Source organism: Amblyomma mixtum, chromosome 2, assembly GCF_055824585.1.
Source record: "Amblyomma mixtum isolate Tamu chromosome 2, ASM5582458v1, whole genome shotgun sequence".
Lineage (NCBI taxonomy): Eukaryota > Metazoa > Arthropoda > Arachnida > Ixodida > Ixodidae > Amblyomma > Amblyomma mixtum.
This window is the reverse complement of record NC_143013.1, coordinates 238,346,625-238,363,370: the sequence shown is the minus strand read 5'-3', so window position 1 is coordinate 238,363,370 and position 16,746 is coordinate 238,346,625. Positions and strand designations below refer to the sequence as shown.

The 16,746-nt window shown below is 52.4% G+C and overlaps 1 non-coding gene across 1 annotated transcript; it reads right to left on the bottom strand.

Annotated features, from left to right (window-relative positions):
• Window positions 1-16,374: 16,374 nt before the first annotated feature.
• TRNAA-UGC (transfer RNA alanine (anticodon UGC)) lies at window positions 16,375-16,446 on the bottom strand. Its single transcript has one exon. It is a non-coding gene; the product is annotated as a tRNA-Ala (tRNA).
• Window positions 16,447-16,746: the final 300 nt, after the last annotated feature.

The window sequence follows — 16,746 nt, the reverse complement described above, 5'->3', positions numbered from 1 at the left end:
ATGTCACGACCCCGTAGACCAATTAGGAATTGTGTAGCGACGTAGAGTGGTGAGCAGCCTTGTCTAGAGCGCTCGGGCGGTGCACTTCCTTGCAAACAAATCGAGATTTTGTGGCAACCTCTAGGGTCCAGCTGCAACGCTTGCACGGAAGTAGCGCCAGATAGCCTCGTAAACAAAGCAGGCACGAAAACTTTGCCCTGTAATGAGGGGCTGCTCTCTAATTTCGGTTTTTGTTACCAAGTGCGCACTGCTCAAGCGCTCTAGACAAGGCTGCTCACCACTGTACTGCTTGATGGTTGTGCGGTGCAGAAATATCGGCGCGAGGTCATGTGGCTGTGATGCCTTGATACTCTCGGCCAATGCCGATTTTCTCCACACGCCAACGACAGCTACACCAGTCTCTCCGCTGAATAGGACCCTTAATGGGCCCTAGCTGAATGGGAGCCTAAAAACCATGAGCGGTGCGAATACCAGCGGTTTCCGCCCAGTGTACCTGGAACACGCAAACATTCCGCGCAGAAACGATGCTGCCTCACCCGCTACCACCTCGATGTTTTTACCTAGTCAATGGAAGCGCTGCATAGCCTAGGGAACCTCGATGCACGCGCGCAGCTCATCGATCGTTGCGCATAGATTAAGGCACCCTGTCGAGCTTAAACCGCCCTAGCAGCTTCGTTTACGGCGCTCTGCTCATGAGGACCAAGGCACTGAATTAGAGTTCGGCTGCAGCAGGTCACCTTTCCTTGGAGGGGAAATGCAAAAACAGTTATGTACCACGCCCTACACATTCCCTGATTTCAACTCGGAATTCTGGATCTCAGGCCTTTCTTTCCTGCAGCATTTCGAAAAAGAGAAAATTTCTGTTCTTAACATCGCCTAAAAGTACATAAAAATGCCCTTTTGGCCAAACGCTCACATTCTCTAAAAATGGAAAAAATTACCCGGGAGGAGCATCATTCCAGATGCTCTAGTGCTGTGCGATGTCGATGCTCAATAAAGCGGGTCGAAATTCCAGTAAGCAACAGCACGAAGGAAGGACGGCAAAAAGGAACAACACAGGCACCTTCCATTGTGTCACCTCTTTCTATTCTTTCTTTTCTTCTCTCTTCACTCTTTCTTTCCACACGCTGCAGAGGTGTTCACGGGCAGTGATATGTACCGCGCAATGCCTATTCCTGAAACTCCTCTTTTTTTTCATCCTTTTCTAGTTCCGGTTGAAATAAACAGCGATGAAGCCGAGAACATCAAAATAACTCAGCGCCAGCCTTTCTCCGTTCAGTACAGACTGTACAGCCGCGGGCAAAAAGTAAGTTTTCCCGAAGTTTGCCACTCAGCGTTGGGGGACGGAGGTGGGGAGGGGGGCACCTGACGAAGCCTTCCTACTGCCAAGACTGTCATACTAAAGGCCGGTCGCGGTAGCAGGAAGTATTCTCCAGGTGGCCCCCCAACGCAGAGCGGCAAGCTTCGGAAAAAAATAGGAGGGGGGGGGGGGGGGGGGGAGGGCTCTTTAGCCCACGACTGTACGTGCTGCCCCGCTAAATCATCTCCTGACAGGTTAGCCGATCGGCTGCCTATAGTATTCCTCCTCTCAGAGGCGGTGATAAAGCACTTGATAATGCACCTTACTGCAACTCAATAGGTTCGGAGTGAAGAGTTCTACGCAAATCTATACAGTAGCCGGTGTAATCAGAGCGTTAGTAAGAGATAGAGTAGAGCACAGCCACACCATCGACGCAGGGTCGACACTACCCTAGCCAAACTTCGTATGGTAGGAGACCAGGTGGGCCGCATGGCCCGCCGGATCTCCAACAAGCGGGGCGGATTATGAAGCAAGGATGCACTGCGTCTTGCCCATGCTTTCGTAACGAGTAGAATCCTCGACTCAACCCCCTACTTGCACCTGCTCAAATACGATGATGACCAACTGGAGGTCATCCACCGGAAAGTCATCAAGCGGGCTATCGACCTCCCGGTCACCATGTCCAACCAGCGGCTTCTGACCTTGGGCGCGCTAAACACATTCCGGGAGCTTCGAGAAGCCCCCTTAGACAACCAATACACGCGTCTTGCACAGACCACGTCCGGTCGCCGCCTCTTGGACCGGCTACACATCAAACATGACTACCATATTGAGGAAAGAGAGAGAGTGCGAGAACCCTGGAGACGCGCCCTCCGGGTCCGACCCCTTCCACACAACATGTCCAGAGAAGACCATAGCGGCCGTCGCCGGGCGAGGCGCGGAAGCGTTAGCACGATACTATGGTAACCAACAACATGTGTATTACGTGGACGTTGCCGGCACACACCACGGGGGGGGGGGGGGGGGGGGGGGTACACGGCCGCAGTCGTACACAACGCAAACACAGTTAACGCGCTCACTTTCAAAGCCTACAACGCAACACACGCGGAGGAGATTGTCATTGCTCTGGCTCTCACTAATCCCAAGTCGAAACACATCATCACCGACTCGCGAGGGGCCTGTCGGAACTATGAGTTGGGCTGGGCTCCCCCGCTTGCCTGGCGCATACTGGAATATAGCTGCCGATGCGAATATCCAACCCCACGTAACCTGAGTTAAGTCCCCGGTCACCAGGTACTCCAGGGAAACGAAGAGGCCGATCAGGCCGCCCGTGCACTCTCTCCCCAGGCTATCTCCCTGTCCTTGGAAGCCTACTCCCAATCATTCAAACAAATCACCGATTACTACAAGGAGGAGCACCGGCGCTACCCTGCCCCTGGTAAGAGACTGGATCACGCTGACGAGCGCTTTCTCATTAAAATTGTCACTAACACTGTACTGCGCCCGGTGGTGCTTAAAGATTTCAACACATCCTTTGATGGCACGTGCCAGTTCTTTGGGGAGGTGGCTGACACCTTCCACATGGTTTGTACGTGTCTATCGAACCCATCTATCCCCCCCAATCCCACCAGAGAGGACTGGGAGGCGGCCCTGCCCGGCTGTCAGGACTTAAAGACTCAAAAGGCCTTGGTTCACCGGACGTGGGCGGCGTTGCTTCCCAATGGGGCCCCCAAAATAGCGGCTCCACCTAGTATTGTTAGGGGAAAGGGCCAATAGGGCCTACCCCAATCACCTCTCTGTAAACATTCAATGCACGATAAATGTTTTAACGGCCACAGCAATGGGATATGCAGCCAGTAACGAAAGATGAAGTAAAGAAAGCTTTAGGAGCAATGCAATGGGTGAAAGCAGCTGGTGAGGATCAAGTAACAGCAGATCTCTCGAAGGACGGAGGGGAGATTGTGCTCAGAAAACTAGCCACCCTGTACACGCAATGCCTTATGACCTGCAGCGTACCAGGAACTTAGAAGAATGCTAACAATACCTTTATTCATAAGAATGGAGGTGTCAAGGACTTTAAAAAAAAATGCCGACAATTACCTTACTTCCGAATGCGAAATTTGAGCGCAGCTCATCAGCTGTTTCATCTTTTTGATAGATTGAAGCAAGGAATTCGAGCCCGTCATGTTTGTACAAGTGCAGAAATATTATTTTTCACATATATTACGTTTGGTTTGGTTTTTTTTACGGGGTTTAACGTCCCAAAGTGACTCAGGCTATGAGAGACGCCGTAGCGAAGGGCTCCGGGAATTTAGACCACCTGGGGTTCTTTAACGTTCGCTGGCATAGCACAGTACACGGGCCTCTAGAATTTCGCCTCCATATTCCTTCTTCAAGAAGCACTCCACTAATAGTTCTTGACTGTCATGAAGGAAGCTTCGTGGTCGGAGAATTAGATGAAAAAATTACCTAAGACACTTTGGAAATTGTAAAGTGTTCCTCGCGAAAGCCTTGGGGTCAACCCGCTGCCGCTTCCTCGAACCGCTTGGCGCATGGCGGGCTTCCAAGCGGTTCGAGAGCTCGCTCTAAAACACTGCAATCAAAATAGAGACCGCAGCCACCAAAGAATAAAACATTGGCAGAGGCTTAGGTTGGTTAAAGGGGTGGAGACACCAAATTTGTGGTTCGCGCGTTCTTAGTTGCAAACGTTTCTTATGGCTCCAGGAAGCATGATACACACTCAAAGATTCATATATTCACAGTGAATAATTTATTATAGCCTTTTTAGGTGAACGATTTTCGGTTTCGGTTTCGGAACGCCGAGGTGTACAGTGACGTCACAGAGGGGGAAGATCAACTGCTTCGCTTGGTCACGTGGGCCCACAAAAGTTGTGACGCACCTACTGCTGCATCGTCTGCTTTCCCACACACGTGCTGACCAGCGCATATGAAAACAAACAACTGCACGTCTAGTCCCAGCAGCTCGGATTCTGACAGATCTGATTCCAACGAGTGAGGACATCGACTTTTTTTTTGTTCGCACGCTAATATCGCCTTCGCGGGTTCGCGTGAGGATGCGAAACACTTTGCAAAATGCCAGTAAGCATCGCTGCGCCGCTCTACCCAAGCTGCGCCCACAACCGGTGTCACACTTCGCTGCCGTGCAGCAGTACCTGAGCGCTGCTTGGGATGGTGTGCAAATATCACAAGAAAAGACAAGATCGCCTTGTTATCAGAACTGCCAGCTATACTCGAGCAGCGACAAAGCATGTCTGCTTATGTTGGGAGCTTTCGGCAACGGCACCGCTCGCGGGCGCTCCGGGCGACGAGCTCTGCTGCTGCCTGGCTGCCGTGGTCGTCGCTAGGCCTATAGCCTGTTTAGCAAGCGGCCGGCGCTTCGGAAGTCGCCTGCGCTATAATAAAAGGCCTACTTTTCACAAATAGCTGTAGTGTTAACAGAATCATCTCACAATAAAATAATAGTATGGTCAATCTCCTCGACGCCTTCGGCAGCGGAGCTAGCGGGCGCCAGGCGAGCCGGACCCCGACGTCGCGCCAGCGGCAGCTGCTAGGCGCGGTTGTGAGAAATTTGCTCATATCACAGTTGTTACCTCTACTAGCAGCTCAGTATTGGTCAGCGATCCTCAAAAATGACACTTTTTTCACATTTCTTGTCCCATGTCCATGTCTTATTTACGTCAAGAACACTCTTTAGCTCGCTTTTATGACGTCGGCAGACGGTATCCAGGCTGACCTACCGGCCGGCAGACTCGGCGTACTTCACGTCCGCACAAGAAAATACAAAACAGCCATGCCACCAGAAAGGATGCTTTCTAGATTCGAGATACGACAGCATGCATCTGTGCTAAATGTGGATCTTTCGGCAGCGACACTGCCTGCGGCAACGCCGGCCGACGACCTGCGCGCTGGTCCCAGACTGCCCTAGTCGTCGCTAGGCCTAGCTGCTTTCGATATCGACTCCGCAGCTGAGGGAGCTTCGGGACTGGCCAGCGCTCAGAAACGTGCTCCGCTCGGCACCCCTTTACTGTGAACTCGTCCCATAATAAAAGATATGCTCGATTTCCACGACGTCTTCAGCAACAGAGCTAGCAGACGGCAGGCGAACCGCACCAGGTAGCAGCAGCACAAAACCGGCTATGGGATGAAATTTGCTTGCATCGCAGTCATCACTTCTACCAGGAACTCGGTATTTGCCAACGATCGTCACAAACGATGCATTTTTGATATTCATATATCCCAGGGTTTGCTATGAACGTGAACAAACAATACTATCGCGTTCTTCAGATGCCGGCGTTCGGCACGAAGACTGGCGCAGGCCGCCCGGCTCCAAGGAGTGCGCCCTATGTCATCATGACGCTGCCGCTCTCCGCGCTCGCATTGGCTGCCGCTTCCCGTCGTTGTTGCCGCGAGCGGCCCGCCGTTGACATCTAGCAGGCCGGACGCAGGCAACGAGCTGCAATCGGACGTTGCGACGCTGTTGGCAACGGCGCGCCGCAAACCGAGCGAGTGGCGGTTAGCAGCAAACGCGGCTCGCTGGTGCATCGACTGCGCTCACGCGGCTGTGCCCCGCTCATCGTACGTCACTGTATTTTGGTATGACGTCACTAAAACTTTATTTTTCTACACCCCTTGTGACGTCATGGTTGATGGCGCTAGCGAATGGGTCTAGGTCGTGAGAGTGAGCATTTAGGTAATCTTTGGAACCGAATTAAAATATTTTTTAAACGTTTGTTGCGTCCAACACCTGGCAGTGACTGCCCTTGCATACATAGGAATCCCATAGCAGGCTTTTTATAGCTTCAAAATTTGGTGTCTCCACCCCTTTAAGCCCGGTAAGTTGCGAAAGCAATACCGGGCTTTCAATTGGCTTTCAATTGGGCTTTCAAACCAGGTGCAATTGGCTGCACCTGGTTTCGCTGGTGGTGTGTCGTGGTGGTGCTCTTAGTAAAGCTTATGTTTATCAAAGTTTTTCCCATTTGTTTTACGGCCGCCGCGGTGGCTCAGTGGTTATGGTGCTCGGCTGCTGACCCGAAAGACGCGGGTTCCATCCCGGCCGCGGCGGTTGAATTTCTTTGGAGGAGAAATTCTAGAGGCCCGTGTACTGTGCGATGTCAGTGCACGTTAAAGAACCCCAGGTGGTCGAAATTTCCGGAGCCCTCCACTACGGCGTCTCTCATAACCTTAGTCGCTTTGGGACGTTAAACCCCATAAACCAACCAACCAACCATTTGTTTTACATGGCATTATCATTATGCTATACAAGAGACAGAGAGCACGAGAGAAGCGGCGTGGATCCGCTGGGACGACAGTATCGAGCCGAGCTGGGGCCCCAGTTTTCTCTCCGTCTTGCGTGGCGTCATCACAGCTGCGCAGCGCGGCGTGGATCCGCTGGGACAGCAGCGACAAGCTGAGTTGGGCCCCAGTTTTTTATTGCGAAAGCAATACTACTTTTACTTTCAAGCCTTTGCGGTGCGACGGCGGTGCACATGAAATGACTTCTGTGTGACGTCACGCCCAAGAGCTGGGCGACCATCTCGCGCCGTCCGTGTGCGACGGCGGTGCACATGAACGGCGGCGTGACTGGACTGGATTAGATTGGATTAGATTAGATTAGTTTAGATTAGTTTAGATTGGATTGTATTGGATTGTATAACCGATGCATCGCCATAAGTCTAACCACAAGCACCACCACCACCTACACTACCAGCTGAACCATGGCGTAGGTACGGATATTGCTTTCGCAATTACTGGGCTTAACCAAGCTAAGCCACAGCGAATTTTTCTCCGTCTGGCGTGACGTCACAACAGAGGTCAAGCTAAAGGTCAAACGTGGATCCGCCGGGACGACTGTGAAGGATCAAAACGTAGCGCAGTATTGCTATCGCAATGAAAACATCACATGCAGGAAGCCCGCCACGCGCCAAGCGGTTTGAGGAAACCGCAGTGTGCTGACCACAAGGCTTTCGCCAAGCACACTTTAGAATTTCGAAATTGTCTGTGGTAATTTTTTATTGAGGTTGTCACAGCCGTGGGAGGCCTTGAAGAGAAGTTTATTGGATCCATAATTCCTACAAAGGGGCCACAGTCCCTCACAAAGACAAAAACAACAAGGCAGCAACTAGTGTCGCTCGGTACAAACAAGCTATGAAACAAGTACACGACGGCGACTGCTGTCGCCGTTCACACAAAATCATTCACAGCACAGAATGTTCAAAGGGTCCATAATGTCCAAGCATCGCGGGGTGAAGCACGCTCACTAGATACGGACCCCGCTCACCGTTACCTCATATGGGCCCTGCTCATCAGGGGTTGGCAGGAAACGAGGCAGCAGACGCAGCCGCCCGCGCGCTCTCACCGGGCTGTTTTCTCCTCCCCACCTGATCAGGAACCCGATTTTAATCCGGTCTATACGTTCAAAAATATCGCAACCTACTATCAAGATTGCCATCGCCTTTACCCTAGCCCCTGTAAAGGCCTCAAGAAGGCGGATGAGCGGCTCCTTCTACGCCTCTTCACCAATACATTGTTGTGCACGGCAGCCCTAAAGCATTTCGACCTTTCCTTTAGCGGCAACTGCCCGCACTGTAGTGCGGTGTCTTCGGACACCTATCACATGGTGTGGGCCTGCCCCTCCAACCCGGCCATTCCACCTATCCCCAACCCAACCCGGGAGGACTGGGAGGCGACCCTGTTCGGCTGCCACGACTTACAGGCCCAACAAGCCTTAGTCGGGCGCGCCCGGGCGGCGGCTACCGCCACTGGGGTCCCAAACTAGGGACCTCCACCTAGTGTTTGTAAGGATCGGTCCCTTACGGGCTGATCCAAACACGTCCTGTCCGTTCTAAAAAAATGTTTTCACCACCACCACCACCACCACCACCACTATATACGATGAACGCGCACCGCCACCGCGCACCCCAAACTCAATACGGCAGGAGCCATACCGTGACGCGGCCCCCGCTGGCGGCGATGAAGCGGGTGCTCCACCGCCGCAGAAACTCGTCTTCTGGGAGGGATCACGCGATCTAAACACGCCTGTTCAAACAGGCGCCCTCCCGAACCCTCTGCAGCATGGGGAACATGGCGCGTTGAGGCCGGCCCTGCAAGGAAGCGACGCCTCTCTGGCGCCACAAAGCAAAGGCCCCGACGCACAGCAAGAGGCGCACAAATGCGTCGCGCGGCCTGGTGCGCGAGTCGAGGCTAAGAAAAAACATGCGTTACAAGCGAAAGGAACGGGTTGTTTCCCCGCATAAGTGGTAAGAAATTTCTGTTACCTTCATTAAATACCCCACCCGCCTTGCCGCCCTGGCAGGGGGCAGGTAATGGCTGATCGCGAGAGTTCGCTCACCGTTGTCAGCGCTAATACATGCAACCCGCATCTCTCTCTCATCGCACCATGCACCTATCAGGGCGATTCAAGCGTCCACTGACCCAGCGAGCCAATTATGCGCACTTCCTTTCCTTAAGTTGATCGCAGTGTAAAACATTGTCAACGCCTATGAACGCCGACCGCCTATGGCTTCGGCGCCGCGTTTCTGGCACAACGTTGTCAATGCCTGCAGCCCACATCTCTTTCTCATCACCACGTACCTATAAGCGCGATTCAAGCGTCTTCTGACCCAGGGACGCAGTTATGCGCACTTCCTTGCCTTAAAATTCGGAGTGTAAAACCTTCTCAACGCCAATAAACGCCGACAGCCTATGGCTTCAGCGCCGCGTTTCTGGAAAAACCTTGTCACTGCCTGCAGCTCACATCTCTCTCTCTCATCACCCCACGTACCTACAACCACGATTCAGGTGTCCACTGACCCAGAGAGCCATTATGTGCCGTTCCTTTCCTTAAAATGATCGGAGTGTAAAACGTGGTCAACGCCAACGCCAATGAACCCAACGAACGCTGACGGCCTATGGCTTCAGCGCCGCATTTCTGGCACAACGTTGTCAGTGCTAACGCATGCAGCGCACACCTTCACTACCACCACTTAGCTTAAAGCATAATAGAGGTGGTGTCCACTGTTCCAAGAGTGCAGTTATGTCATGCCTTGCCTCTGGTTCAGGTGTCCACCGAGATGTGGACACCTCGCCCTCACCTCTCGCTACGTATATCCGGCATAGCAGAGCTAAGCCACTGCCAAGTTTACATACACCACAAAAAACGCAGATGGCGATACTCAATCGCTACTGCGCATGAGAGAGGGAGAGACAGAGAGAAGGAGACTGTCGGCGAGGCGATAGAGAGCGCGCGGCGGCGGCTCTGGCGGCGGCCCCGGTGCGCCAGCTCTGCGTCGTGTGACGTGACCGGGCCCTCGCAAATGCGCAGCTTGGCCTTTCCAGAGCTCTGCGAAATGGCTCGGCGACTAGCGCAGTGTTTCTTTCGCAACAAAATAACATGCAGATATTTATTTATTAACTGATTAATTTGATTCATTGATTGATTGATTGATTGATTGATTGATTGATTGATTGATTGATTGATTGATTGATTGATTGATTGATTGATTGATTGATTGATTGATTGATTGATTGATTGATTGATTGATTGATTGATTGATTGATTGATTGATTGAGTCACATAAGAGAAGTTTATTTGGACTCTCAATCAAAAAGGGATATCCGTCCCTCTACAAAAACAAAGATACATTGCGGCAACTGATGTCGCCCTTTGCACACACACTCAAAGGGAACGTAAGTGTCCAAAAAAAAGTGCCCAAGAAAGTTCTAGTGGGTCCATACGCGGGGGAAGCACGCCGGGTTGAAAACCGCGCACAAAAACCCGCGCACAAAAACCCGCGCACAAACAACGCGCACGAACGATGCGCACGAACAACGCGCACCGCACACGCGCGCCGCACACGCGCGCCACACTTAATATGGCAGGGGCCGCACCGTGACACGGCCCCTGCCTACGACGATGAAGCGGGTAGACCAGCGCCGAAGGAACTGGTGCTCCTCCAGCGACACGAGGTCCATGCACACCTGGGCGAACATGCGCGCACGCACCCGCCGCAACATAGGGTGCATGGCCCTCTGCGGCCGTCCTTGTAGAGCCGCTGCACCTCTGTGGCGCCACAGTACGAACGCCCCGACACAAAGAAGCATACGCACACAAGGGTCGCGGAACCTTGAATTGGGGCCAACGGTCGCCCCGAACATTCGCGACATAAGGACCCAAAATGTCCTAGCTACCGAAGACTCAAAGATCGCGTGTGGCAAGGTCTCTACAAGTCGGCACTGTGGACATCGGGAGGAGGGGCCACGCCCCAAGCCGCCAGGCGATCTGCCGTAGGCAGGGCCCGCCAGCCCCGCAGCCAGCCGAAGTCTCGCACGTCTGCGGGAAGAGATGAAGACGTCAGGTCCCGCCATCTAACCTCTCTGCTTATCGCCAATTTCTCCTGTGGGGCTTCTTTGATGGCCGCATGATGGATGGTTCGCATATCCGAGAGGCGGGAGTTGAAAATAACTCTACCTCGGGCAGTGCTGCGGTGAGGGACCTGAGCGTCTGGCAGGCTTTCTGGTAAAACCGAGGCTGCTGCAGGGCTGTCGGGCCAACCCTCTGCTCAGAAAAAAAAAAAAGGGAGCGCGACGTGCCGAGTAGGTAAGCCAGTAGCCCCCTACCCGGGTAGCCGGCCTGGTTAGCCAGGTCATTGGTGGCCCGCAAAGCGAGCGCATTGCATATCGTGGGCAAGTGGTGAAGGCTGAATCCCCCCATGTTAGTGGGAAGCCGGAGGAGCGCGCGCTACTGGCTCCGTCTTTCCTGCCCAGAAGAACCAGCCACATAAAGTGGCCAAACGGCGCGTGAAGGTGCGGGGTGGGTGGGCAACTCGAGCGACATAGTACAGTGGGGCGCATACCGACGCGAGGATGATAAACGCGCGCTCCGCGAGGGAGGGACGGAATCGCGCCGCCACTGTCAACCGTTTCTCAGCGGTCTCTCTAAGGGCGCGTTCACACTACACCAAAGTTCCGGCGAGCGAAGCGTATTCGCTTCGCTGGAAAAAAAGGGGCTGTTCTCATTACCCCACCCGCGACGGCGGATCCGACGCGGAACTGCGGCTGCTTCTCGCTTTTTCACGAAAGCAGCGAGACCTCATGGCAGTTTCTTTTCCGGTATCGGGAATTCGCGAACGAAGCGAGAGCGCGCGTGAGCCCCGCAGACAGTTCGCGCGCTTTTGTCGCTGGTTGTTCGGCTGCACACTGTCTTGCGCCGTTTTATCGCAGAATGGCGAGCATTTCAGAGGAGGAGGAGATTGTTTCGATTCTTCTCTGCAACTCTGTAATGGCTATGCTGGAAGTGTTGCGAAAGGCAGAAGAAAGACCAGCTTCGCGGCGGAAGCGGTGGTGGGTGCGCTCGTAAGAGCAATATAAAATTTCCACCACACCTGATAACCTGCGCCAGGCGCTGATCTACAGGTATCGCCTTACGTAATCTCGTGTCTTTTTTCTGAATACGAGCGCGAATACTGGAGATTTTATAAAAGAATGTTTATAGAAATGAAGTGTTGGCATTTATTTCATTAGTGCGCCTTTCGAGAATATGACCCCATGTATCTACGAAACGACATCTGTAGGCCCAAAGCAAAATTGAAACTCCTTTGCTTGGTCCTTTGCTACAAGGTAATTAGGAGAATTTTTTATGAGCTTTACCTCCCACGAGCAGGAACCAAGTTTCATCTCTAAACCTTCGAAGAACTGACTGTAATTGGTTTCCACATAACCGGCGTGGAACTATAAATCACATCTGTTCCGCTTAAAACCAACCAGTTCCACTAAACGAGATGAAAGGAAGCTGCCTGTTTCACATAAATTAAGCTGGTCCATCTAACATGAAGTTAAACTCAAATTTAGATGTGCGTCTCACAGGACACGCGCGCGTTACTAAAATTGTGCACAATTGAATATTCATCACATGTCACTATCTTAATACAAACATGCATGCTAACTGCAGGGAATAAAAAGTTAATTACTCCATTGGTTAAAGACGTGGCACATAAGGAGGAGCTCTGGGAAAAGATCGGCAAAGAACTGGGAGTGAGCGGTATGTACAATTGCTTTTATATCTTGCTTCACGCCGATACACGCGAGAATCGTTTTTTTTTTCGGTGGTGGTGGTGAAAACTTTTTAATAAACAACAGGAGAGTTTGCAGACCAAAAATGGCCCTTTACATAGGTGGAGTCCTTAGTCCGGGACCCCGCTGGACGAGGCCGCTACTCGCGCCCGTTGGACTAGAGCCCTTTGAGACTCCAGCCCCGAGCAGTTGAGCAGGGCTGCCTCCCATGCCTCTCGGGAAGGGGAAGGATTGGGGGGAAGGGAAGGATTCTTTTGACAGGCCCAAACCATGTGGAAGGTATCGGAAACTTTCGGATGCCAGTGTAGTACGTTTCGCGTTGTTCTTTTTTGGGTGCGCCTCCTAGCATCACATGATGTTTAAATAAAGGCATTTTGTATTTGTATTTTTGTACAGTTCAGATGTGGTAACTGGGCGCTCACATTTTCCTCGGTGTTATGAAGGTACACGTACGCTCGTAAGCGCACACAACCAAGCTGGTACAGGAATCAAACTGATTATTGAGAGGATCCCCCGCCGGAGCCACATCAAGATCCTTGTCTTCACTTTTCAACAATATTTGGGATTCGACTTTCGCGACACGAAATAAATCGCTAAAAATGCATCGCGCTCACGGTCCGCCCCAGAGCTTGTCACGCAACGCCCAGCGCTGCTACCGTGATGATATACACTCCAAGATATTCGTACGAGCTGAACCTGCATGGGACAGGAGCTGGCAATGGCACAAGCAAAGTAACGAAAGTACGTCGCGCGTGCTCGCACGAGCTGTGCGTGCATGCGATAGATGCAAACAGCGGCATAAGCAAAATATGTGCGCCGGTTTTTCAGTGCGTAATGCATGCGTCGTACGATCGCGCGAGTCCGAATGCGTGGTATAAAAGCTAGCAGCGGCGCGAAAACAACCATCCTTCCCGTATGCTCAAAACGGGAAGACCGCGCGAAACGTATACTGTATACGCCAAAACGTATACTCTACTCGAAAACAGAGTTCTCAACAGCGGCATGAGCATGCGTCGTACACGATCGCGCAAGGTCCGCATGCAAGGGATAAAAGTTCACAGCATAACGAGAACAACGCGAAACGTACTACACTGGCATCCGAAAAAAAAAAATCGGCGTGAAGCAAGATATAAAAGCAATTGTACGTACCGCTCACTCCCAGTTCTTTGCCGATCTTTTCCCAGAGCTCCTCCTTATGTGACACGTCTTTAAAGTTCAGCTGCCGCTTGTCGTAAAGGATTGGGTGTTCCTTTATAGCGTCTAGTAGCATCTCCACCGAGAAAGCGCTAGCCCGGCCCGCTGCCATGCTTGCCGCCATGCTAGAATTTGTCCGGACATGACGTCAACGGCCCGTAGTCGCTTCCGCGGCGAAGGCGGAATAATCGGTCCCGCACCGATCACCCTCTCCGCGCCGCTTTCCGCCTTCGTCGGCGTCAAAAGCGGCCGAATCTGGCCGAATCCGCTTCGCTCGCCGGAACTTTGGTGTAGTGTGAACGCGCCTTTAAGGCGCGTTCACACTACACCACGTCCACGTCTCGCGAGCCGGCTCACCAGACGTTAGGAAATAAACCCCCAGAACTTTCACGGCCGAAACCCATTGTACGTCGCCCAACAGGCCTGCGGAGAACGCGCCAAAGCGCAACGCTCTACTCTTGTCCCTGTTCAGCAGGGCGCCGTACAGCTCGCTGTACACTTCAAACAGCCGTAAAAACACTACGTAGTTGTCCTCATCCCGCACGAACAAAGACACATCGTAGGCGTATGACCTTAACCTGGCCGTGGACTGGCAGTGGGAAAGCGCGCACAGACGGGCTCCCGGCGATGCGACGCAGCAGCGGGTCTAGGCACAAAACAAAAAACATGGGCGACAAGGGACAGCCCTGCCTAGTCCCTCTAGAGACACAAAAAGGAGCGCTGATCGCTCCGTTCACTGTCAGGCGGGCCGTAAGCCCCGAGTAAAGGAGCCCGACTCTCGCTATGAAGGCCGATGGAAAGCCGAAAGCCTCGAGAACACCTAGCAGGTACCGGTGCTCGATACGGTCAAAAGCTTTGGACTGGTCAAGCGAGACAAAGCAGCCCGGGATCCCCGCTCTCGAGGTGAACGTAAACAAGTCACGAGTAAGTGCGAGAGCGGAAAACACCGAACGGCCCGGCACGCTACACGTTTGTGCAGGGCTGACCACCGAGGGCAGAATCGCGCTCAACCTGTTCGCCAGCAGTGACGCTACGATCTTGTAGTCTGCATTGAGCATGCAGAGTGATCGGGCGCCACGCCTGCGGGTCAGATGGGCACCCGCCGGACTTCAGAATGAGCGCGACTCGGCTCTCTCTGAAAGACGCTGGTCGGGCTCCGTCCGTCAGAAAGCTGTTGATCATATCGAGCAGAGAACCCTGTAAGACGCCATAAAGCTTTGCTTAAAAATTGACGGGGATACCGTCAGGTCCGGGGGCCGAGGCAGCATTCATTTTTGCTACTGTGGCGCGGAGCTCATCTCGCGTCACCGGTGCGCAGAGCTGCTCCGAGAGCTCGTCCGCAACTACGGGGAGACCCTGACAGAAACCGCGGAGTGCGTCGCGGCATTCTCTAATGCTGCATACTGAAATCTGCTTTCATTAGCCTCAGCCTTTATAACGCCTTAAGGAAGAAAACAAACCTCTTGATTGGGCTGGTTGGTTAATTAATTCAGGCGTAGTCACTAGCGCAAAAAAATGCTGACAGGCGTATACTATTATTTCTGTCATGTCTTTGCCGCTTTGCACAAGCTACTATAACTGAATTAACCAGTATTCTAAATAAAAGCTCCAACATGCTTCCGTTAGAGCTATTTGAAATCCGTCATTTTACACCAATTGGTAGCTGGCGTAAAATGAGTGATAGGTTTCTATATTTCTGTTACCCGAGGCTAACAGACTGCTGCCGTCTTGGATGTCGCCTTAATTTCGGCCACCTGAGGCTCTGCAGCCAGCCAAACAGCTGAGTAAGGGGTGGGATTCGGAATCTGCCTCTCTAAAAATTTATCCACCGCTACAGGGACCGAACCTGAACCTGTAAACCCCTGCTCGGAAACAGACAGCTGTAACCACTGAGCCAACCGTGGCTTAGCGCTAGCTGCGAAGCAAGCTGGGCAGGTTATATCAAGTTGTGATCGAAGCTTAATGTACAATGAGCAAAATAAAACAAAGGACAGTCGCAGCTATGCTTGTTTTACGCGACAGCGTTTACAGCTCGTTCGGTCGAAAAGCCGTCGGCATCGTGTAGTTGTCGGCACCACGCATCAGAAAAATTTGTACCATGCCAGCCGTTTGCCGCCTAATATTCTGTATGGTAACATAAGGCTCAGCACTTTGTGCATCATAAACCTACTATTTAAGTTATAGCCTAGCTCCCGGAAGAGATTAGAACCGGCGGCCTATAATCAGGGGAACCGGTGACAAAATTAAATGGGGGGCGCCACCGCGCTGGCTCTTTGGTGTGGAGCTCGACTGCTGACCTGAAAGACGCGGGTTCGATCCCGGCCGGGGCGATCGAATTTCGATGAAAGCGAAATTCTAGAGGTCCTTGTACTGTGTGATCTCATAGCACCTTAAAGAACCCCAAGCAACGAAATATCCGGAGCCCTTAACTGCGGCGTCCCTCATAGCCTGAGTCGCTTTGGAACGTTAAACCCACATAAACCATAAAATCTATAATCGGAGGCCGCTTCGAAAATATGGTAACATACGCGGTTTGGGTGTCCACCAAGACAAGTGTAACTTACTGCTTCATTTCCTTTCCTGAAAAAAGCAATTTTCGATTTGTTCAACGGGTAAGGTGTCGGGCCAAACGGGCGATGGCGTTCCGTAGACTCCCTGGCCGCGCAGCAAGACTCTGTCGCTTCCACTCTTAAAGGCGAAGCTTAAGCGTCTCCAAATTTTTAACTTGAATGTACGAGTAACAAAAAGAATAACACAGCATGAGGCAGGAAAAAAAAAGCGGCGGAAGCCATTGGAGGTACCGGGGTTTGAACCCGGGACTTCTCACATGCAAAGCGAGCGCTCTACCTCTGAGCTACACCCCCGATGTCTCTCTGTCGTGCTGTCAGCTGATATTCCTCTTGTGGTCGCTCACCCACAGATCTACAGTCTTGGTCCACAGTGTTAAAGCCAAAGGCTTTTCGTTTCAGCCGCATAACAGAGCCATTACGGCACTATCAATGCCGAAGGACCTTGAAATGCTAGCAGGAGGATTCTTCTGGATGTAGAGAAGCTTCCTGCGTGACCTATGTTTTTAATTATCCGCTGCACGGGGCATTCAAGGGACATTCATTTCGCTGCAGATGAACGCTGTGGCCTTCGGACTTTCGACCAAGACTGTACAT